The sequence below is a fragment of the Mandrillus leucophaeus genome, unplaced genomic scaffold, assembly GCF_000951045.1.
Source record: "Mandrillus leucophaeus isolate KB7577 unplaced genomic scaffold, Mleu.le_1.0 Scaffold277, whole genome shotgun sequence".
In the NCBI taxonomy this organism is placed as follows: Eukaryota; Metazoa; Chordata; class Mammalia; order Primates; family Cercopithecidae; genus Mandrillus; species Mandrillus leucophaeus.
Window position 1 is genome coordinate 698591 of NW_012102887.1, and position 8857 is coordinate 707447.

The window sequence follows — 8857 nt, forward strand, 5'->3', positions numbered from 1 at the left end:
CTGATGCTGCCAGTCTTTTTAAGGGCTATATAGAACTTCAGAGTGTCATTTTACCAAATTCTATTGGTCAAAGGAATTATAGGGCCTGCCCAGGGGGATGGAGAAGTAAACTTCACCTTTGATAGGGAATGTGAAGGTCACATCCTTGAAGCACATGTGAAGAGTAGGTATTGTGGAGTCACCTTTGGAATAAAATCAGCTGCAATGATTTAATTCAGTAAATTCTGTGACAAATAGTACTTGCTATCAAATGAGCTTATTTCATGCAGGAAGCAAGATTTATGACATTTTTAACCCGTTTGTGAGGAGAGAGACTTTTCTAGTATGAATTTTGACAATGTGACAATAAATTATAGCAGTCAATAAACTATAATTTTCTTTAAAACCAGTTTATTGATTGCTATTTCAGTAAGAACTCCTTGTTTAGATCTTGTGCAATGTTCTCTGAAAGAAGCTAATGGCTGAAATGACTATAAGAGGCATTGAGGGTTTGTTGCATGGGTTGATTATTTGTTACATGGATTGAGCAAATTCCTATATGAACAGAGAACGGAACAGACTTGCCTTCTTAGAGAAGGCAGATACATCACTAAAAAGTAGAACTTTATGGGTATAAATTAAGATTTTGCAGTCATTTCAAATTGGATTGAATTCTGGCTGTGTGTGCCCCAAGACACAATTCTCTTTTTGAAAAATTTAGGTAATACCTACCTTAATGCATTCTGGCAAGCAATAAATGAAAGCATTTTTCTTGGTTACCACTTTCATTATAACATTTTTAAAATTATGTTTTCTATCATATTTAGGAGAAAATAATCACATACACAGTGCACCATTTTGTCTATTCACTGTACATTTTTAAGGCTGTTTCTATATTAGCAGCATTTTTGTGATTTAATATAGAATAGACATATTTCCAAAAAACATAAAACCAGAGAGTAACATCAATGTCTTTCTCCAATTTGAACTAATATACGTGTAAGAAAACAAGTCTTATTTTGTATTGATTTTTATCCTTTTACTTTCCAATACCATAATACTTCTATAGAAGTACTCCCAGGAGCTTTGTAGAAATGAAACATTAAATAAATATTTATACATTTAATAACTTTTTAATACTAATAATATTCATCATCATTAAATTGTATTTTTTAAGTTACCATTTACATACTTCTATTAAGGGAGCAGAATTATGCTGCTATAAGAGGCAATAAACACAAATCATTCTAATATCTCTAATAATTATCAGCGTTAATTTCATCTGTGTCATCAGATTACTTTAATGGTCTGCAGTTGCTAATCATGTCACTCCTGTTCTGCTGTCAGTCCTCAGTACGTCAGTCAGGTATTTGACCTTACACTCAGACGAGAAATAGCACTTGCTAAAATTGTGAATGGCATATCTTAGTGCTAATGATGATTTTATGGCTTTTGGAGGGTAGCTAAATTTCAGTTCTTGTTACTGATTAAACTTATCACTTGTTGGTCTGACAAACTATATTTGGGGTTGGAATATAAACTAAGGGCTGTATTTATTTAACTACTAGTAACTTCTCTTTTAGCACATTGCAGATTAAGATTTAAGACACTATGGACTATTTAAAGGGGAAGGAAAAGAGAGAGTTATGGGTTGAAAAAGTACCTATTGGATACTATGCTCACTACCTGGGTGCAATATACTTATGTAACAAACCTGCACACGTACCCCTGTATGTAAAATAAAAGTTGCATTTTTTAATAAAATTGAGAAAATAATACCCTAGGAACACTTTATACAAAATTAATGAGATGAAATTCAACAGTACTATATAGAGAGGCTTACACTCAGATTCAGATTGAATCATAAAGAACTGCATAAGAGAGATCCTGGTTAAGATCGCCTCATATGAAAAAGCTGCTTAAAAACTCAATAAAAGCCAAGAAAAAAAAAACCATGATGTAGAATATATTAATCCATTCTCTCGTTGCTATAAATAAATACCTGAGACTGGATAATTTATAAAGAAAAGAAGTTTAATTGGCTCACAGTTCCAAAGGCTGTACAGGAAGCATAACGCTGGCATCTGCTCAACTTCTAGGGAGACCTCAAGAAACTTACAATCATGGCAGAAGGCAAATAGAAAACACAGACATCACACGGCTAGAATAGGAGCAAGGTGCAGGGAGGTGATATCCACTTTTAAATGACCAGATCTCATGAGAACTCACTCACTAGCACCAAGGGGATGGCGCTAAATCACTCATGAGGTATCTGCTCCCATGATCCCATCACCTCCCACCAGGCCTGACCTCCAACACTGAGGATTACAATTCAACCTGAGATTTGAATGGGGACACAGATTCAAACCATGTCATAGATATATTAAAAACTGAAATCTTAGGCTGCATTAAAAAAGCATAGTATCTTTATTTATTGTGGTACAAGCCACTGCACCTTGTTTGCATAGTTTTTAAAAAGTTAAGACATCTAGCACAAAACATTATAGCAATATCATGAACACAGATACACAGACTTACGCAAATGAAACTTTAAATGGAATGATAAAATAAAGCAGTAATAACAGGTATTTTTTTTCTAACCATAATAGGTTAGCTGATATCTGACCTGCCATCCAGTTTCAAGTAACTATATGTTTGCGTGTGTGTGTGTGTGTGTGTGTGTGTGAGAGAGACTGAAGTCATTGATCAGCTATCAACACTAAGATCCTCAAGAGAAATGATGTACATCAGGTTAGGCTACATTCATTCTTGCTTTCTCATTCAGGACAGTTTTCAGAACTATGATACAAGGAAGAAAACATCAGTCCCTCTGGGTTGAGAAAACAAAGACTAAAGTTTGGGTTGCCAGGGCAGCTGGAAATGAGGGGCAGGTTGTTAGAGAGGAAGAACCCACAGAAAAGACCTGAGTGTGTGCAAAAAAATTTACTTCAATTCCTTGGATGACTCCCAACCTCATAGGCACAGGGAAAGACTTTGAAAGACTGAGCAAGGAAGAGCTACCAGGAGCCCCGAGAGAAAAGCATAGATTTCCGAAATCTCCACATGATGGAGACTTACTGGAATTCAGGTATAGCTATAAGGAGAGACCCTGGTGAGTATCTTGGGCTTCTATTGAGACTCCAATGGAGTAGGCCATGCCCTGGAGTAAGAATTATGGTTTAAGGCTAAGGACAAAGCTAAATTAGACATAACAAGCTTAAGTCCAAGCCCCCAACAGGATTGCTAGTAATTTAACTTTCTTTTAGAACAAAACATAAAATCCTTTAGAATAGAGTCATATAATCTAGGTGCTTATAACATATCACTCACAATAAAAATTATTTTTAGATAAAAACAATTAGACACAAAACAGGCATAAAATGGCACCAATAATTAAGAGATAAAATCAACAGACTAAAACTCAGAGATTATTCAGAATTAACAAAGACTTCAAAATAGTTATAATCAACATGCTAATCAAAAAGAAGAAAAATAAAGAAAAGAGGTGAAAATTTTCAAATAGAACCAGATTTTGTAAAAAAGGATTAAATGGACATTTCGGAATTGCAACATACAATATCTGAAATTAAGAACTTTTTGAATGTTTATAATAGAAAACCGAACAGCAGAAAATATCCATTTTTGAACTTGAGACAGGTGAATAGAAAATAACCCAACTAAATAACAGTGAGAATAATAATAATAAAAATAACGAACAGAATATAAGAGAAATATGAGAACCCATCATAAGAAACATGTAACCTTTGCATGTGAGTGGTCTATCGAACACTGCTCTTTTAAAAAACACCTGCAAGGTAATAGAGGTAAGATTGGGCTGAAGAGTAAGTAACTGTAATGTGGTAGCATCAGAGGCTTCAGGCAGTCCCAGAGTGTGCTCTGAAGCTGAGTTGGCTCTTCAGGGATGCCCAAACTTGAGGCAGGGACTAGGCTTTTGTCTTCCAACATTGACCAGATATTAGATGCAGTTGTTGCTGGAAAGAAAACGTAAATGTCAAAGAGGCAGTTGCCTTTAACTGAAGGCACAACGTAGGGAGACACTTAGTTGCAAACAATGAGCAACCATTCCCTACAGACACAAAAATGACTGCCTTTTCCTGAAAAGGGTATCACACACCAACATACGATTATAAGAGCAATTAAACGGCCCAACATGTGTGTAACTGGAGCCTCCCAAAAAAAGGAGAGATGAGTAAAAGCAACATTTGGAGAACTAATGTCTGAAAATTTCCAAAATCTGATAAGAACAACATACAAATTCAAGAAGCTCAGCAAATTCCAAACAAAAAAGTAATATATCATAGTTTAATAGCGAAAAATTAATACAAATAGAAAATATTAATAATAGCCACGAAGGGGGAAAGACTTATGGTAGTGAATTTCGGGAGAAGAACATGAATAATGGAATGATCCAGTGCTTGGGACATTTTTTCATGTTTCAGTCACCATACTATGGAAAGGATATTAACAAATTAGAAAACAACCAAAAGAGATGAACAAGATGTTGTGGTCATCTAAAAATCATGCTACAGTTTAGTAAAACCCAGCTGAAGATGAGAGGATTTAGAATAATATCTATTTCCAATAGTCAGTATCTGGAACATACACTAATATTATTTTGTGAAATTTGGAAGAACAGAAATAAAACCAGTGGGAGGAAGCTTTCAGCAAATATAAGTAAAATATCTGTAAACTAATAATGGAACTGATTGCCTTGTGAAGAGGTCAGCATGCTGTTATAAGAAGTATCCAGAGAGCAGTTAGCCATTCATCTGCCCAGGATCATAGAAAATTCTCAAATTATGTATGATAGAAATAAATGTTCTCTAAAGTCAATTGCAATCCTAAGGGTCTAAGTCAAAATTTGTTTTGTCCTTTTTGTATTCGAATAAATATTCAAAACTTGAGCTACTGTATATCATTCATGAGGTGTAGGTCATAAGAAATACATATTTTTGAAGTACTTTTTATAGAACTAAAATTTGATACATTATTTTATTAAATGATCTTAAAGAGACATAGTCTGTCCACATACACACTGAAACATGTGTTTCAGTGAGCAAATCTTTGGTTTGAGGAGGAATTTTTCCACAATACTTCAATATGTGCACCCCATATCTAGTACATATGGCAAAAGGGAAAGCTAGAAACTCACTGGCAAGAGCTCCTAAAAGTATTAATATTGCCTTTAGCAATTAGTTTGTGTCTTAGATCATTCGTGCTGCCATAACAAAATACCATAACCTTGGTAGCTTATAAACAGAAATTTACTTCTCACAGTTCTGCAGCAGAGAGAAGACAAGGCAGTTATGGTGAGAGGAACACAAGGAAGGACGAGGAAAGCATACAGCATTCTTGGAGGATGGGAAGTAGAAACGTTTTCTTTTGGAGAGGCCCATTGCTGAAAGTCATAAATGTACATTCTGCCAATATCAAGCCATCTTGGTCTAAGAGCATTATTACCGGCTTAGTCCAACATCTAATTATACAAGATTTACTTTCTTTGGGTAATGACAACTTTCTTATTTTTTAATAATCCAAAAGAGGAAGTACACCTGAGTTCGTCTTCAGGCAAAAATGAGGCAACGTTTCTTAGCTATTACCTTGAGTGGAGCACATAACATAGTTTCCTTTGAGCTCCCTTTCCTATATAATCTAAAAGCGAATCTTTATTCTTATAGACTACTAGAGTGCTGCCAAAATCTTATTTTGTTCATCTCTCCTTAACAAAGTATGGCCATGGCTGATATAACCTCTAGACTCTTTAACCATGAGGGGGAAAATTTCACTTGGCTAAGAATTCAATTCTTCCATGTTTCTTCTAAATTCAAGAATTAGCTTCACAGTTACTTTTTGATGTGGTGAATGTGGACACCTTTGTTTTCAACCTGATCTTTCCTCCCCATGGATTATTATCAGACTATATTTTTTAAGTGTTGTGTTCCCTGCAGAAGTCATGATATCCCTGGTTTTCCTTATAATTACTTGTATTTTTATAATTGTTCAATTTTAATATTTTATCATCCCATCCAAGCAATCCTATCTCCCATGTATAATTATCTTCTTATACCTCAATAATTTTATTTCTAATGAAAAGGAGAAGCATCACAGTGATTAGAAAGAAAAAGTCTCAGTGAGTTACAGAGTTCACTTTAACCTTAAGAACAAGCCTGAAAATTATTCTCCAAATGGATAAATTGAGTCCCAAAATAGTAACACACTTGTGCTGACAGATGGAGGTGCAGATAGAAGAATGTGCATCGCAACTGCCGCCTGAAGCACTTCCATCTGTCACCAGGTCTCTGCTGTGTCTATACACTCAAAACTACTCTGTCCACTATCAGGCAATTGTGCAGGTTTTCTTCATTCATTTCACTGCGAAGTGAACTAAACTGCTCACAAGGATCTCTGCAGTAAGAATAATTAAAAATATAACCAGAGAGTCTATCTGTATGGCACTGAAACTTTATCAATTAAAGATATCACCTCTCATGGTTTTCCCTGGATAACATAATTAAGAAAAAAGAAAGACAAAGAAAAAGAAGAGGGTAAGTGGAGTGCAATGGGGCCGGGGAAAAGAGAGAGAAAAATCTCCCAGCCAAGCATCAAGAAATATTACTTTCTTTCCTTCTTTAATAAAAGAAGTCTTTTCATTTTTCATTTTCTTCCTCCTTATACAGTAAAAAATAAATAAGCCTTATGAATATCAAAAATCGAATTCATTGTTCCTATTTGTAAGCAGCACGTAAATAATGAGCTTACAGTCTACAGCCAGGCCAGCTGGGTTCACATCCAGGCCCTCTGCTTACCGAGACTGGGACCTTCGGCAAATATTTGGACCTTTTCTGCCTCAATTTTCTCATCCATAAGATGAAGATGAATCAACATATCTATTCCAATATTAAATCAACAAATATAGATATAAACCTCTTAGAGCAGTGCCTGGCACATGATCAGCCCTGATAAACTTGACCTGGACACCTAGCCTGTTGACACCCATGCAAATCTGACCTGGCCCCACCACCTGGACTGGACATGGCACAGATACACACAGTGGAGGCTTCGGATGACCATGACCCCAGGTGGGCTCCACATAACCACAGTAGAGCATCTACTGCCAGCCAGCGCCCTTCTGACTGCAAGCCCAAAGATGGCCCACTCATCATCGGTATCAAGCGGCTTTGTTTTCCTAATATGAGCAGTTTGTGACATTTTGGCTTTAAAAGATCTATTTCATTTCTCCTGTCCTGAGCTTCATCCCCAGAGCCTGGAGTCTGGTTTTAAACTTGGGAGTAAAACTTTCCCACACAGTGCTCAGTCTTTGGTCACGTGGTGTGTATATTTCTTTGTATGTGTGTATGTACTTTTATATCTGAAAACTATGTAAAGTTGTGGCTTTTCATATTTGAAGATCTAGGAGGAAAAAATAGTTTCAATACAATTTAATATAATTGCAATACGTTGGTTTGAGTTGGTCATCTGGGAAGCATGAAACCTAATAAGTAGGTGATGAAGAAAATGCCCTGGTGTTTGAACGGTTCTACCACACAGGTTATTCATTTACATATAGTTCAATAAGGGAGGTGGCATGGGAAGCTGGGCCTTGATCAGAAGACCCATTGTTTTTCTGCTTTTCACTTATAAAATTAAACTTCTCAACAAGCAAGTCACAAAGAGGCTTGCTCCCACTGTGCCCCCAACCAACAGCACCGAGTCTGCTTTCAGGCAGTGGGCAAGCAGGGCTGAGAATTTGCCTCAGGCTACCAGCCTCCCAACTGTGAAAACAAGTAGGGCTTTGTGTTTCCCCACCTGTGGAGTCTGCACAGCAGATTCACACCCTCCCCTAAATTCTGGCCAAGAGACTTCTTGTTCAGTTACAATTGTTACAAAGTTCAGCTGGAGGTTTCCTTCACCCTGTGGCCTTTTCCCAGTACCTCTGGCAGCCCTCTGCAAGGACCCTTGAGAGGCAAGGCAAAAATGGCTTCCTAGGAGACCCAGAGAACCCACAGGGCTTTTCCCCCCGCTTCTTCTACCCCTGTATTTCCCTCAGCTGTCTAAACTAACTCAGTTCCAGGTAAGGCCATAATCTTCTCCTGTGATCTAGATCTTCAGGTTCCCCAGTGAAGGTGTGTGTTTGGGGGTGGATGATCCCCCTTTCCACTTCCACGGTTTGGGCTCACAGTATTTGGGGTGTCTCCTGGGTCCTTCAAGAGCAATCCACTTCCTTCAGAGGGTCCGTGGCTTCTCTTGGCTTTCCTGATTTATTCCTGCAGTAGTTCTGGAGCAAAAGTTCATGATGTGAGACTCCACACACCACTCTGTCCATCCGAGTGGGAGCTGCAATCTAGTCCTGCCTTCCGTCTGCCATGATCTTCCTGATTTGAGGCTTTCATGATTCTTAATTCTATTAATAATAAATCCATGAAACATTCAAAACTTTGGACTTACATTTGTATAGTAAGTACTGTGTCCCCAAACAGCTAACACTACATTGACAGGAACTTGATAAAAGTAGATTCATGGCGACTTCACAAAAAGTGTGTTGGGTTTGTTAGGAGAAAAAAGAAAGAGTGATATGATAACCAACACTTTCACCTTCTTGCTTTGTCTCTTCCAAGTTCTCCTGCTTTCTGAGTACTGTGATTCAATTCAGGAGTTTGGGGACCCATCACCATCCAGACTGAGACACCAGAGATGGGATCAGAATGGCTGAGAAATATATGCTACCTATTGTGATAAAATAACAACTGTGAAAAGAAAGACACACAATAATTCCTTTGTCTTCTTTCACACATTCTCTCTGCTTTCTTAGTTTTTTTGAAGAGTGTTAAATCAATAGAGCCCAAATGCCTTGAAATCA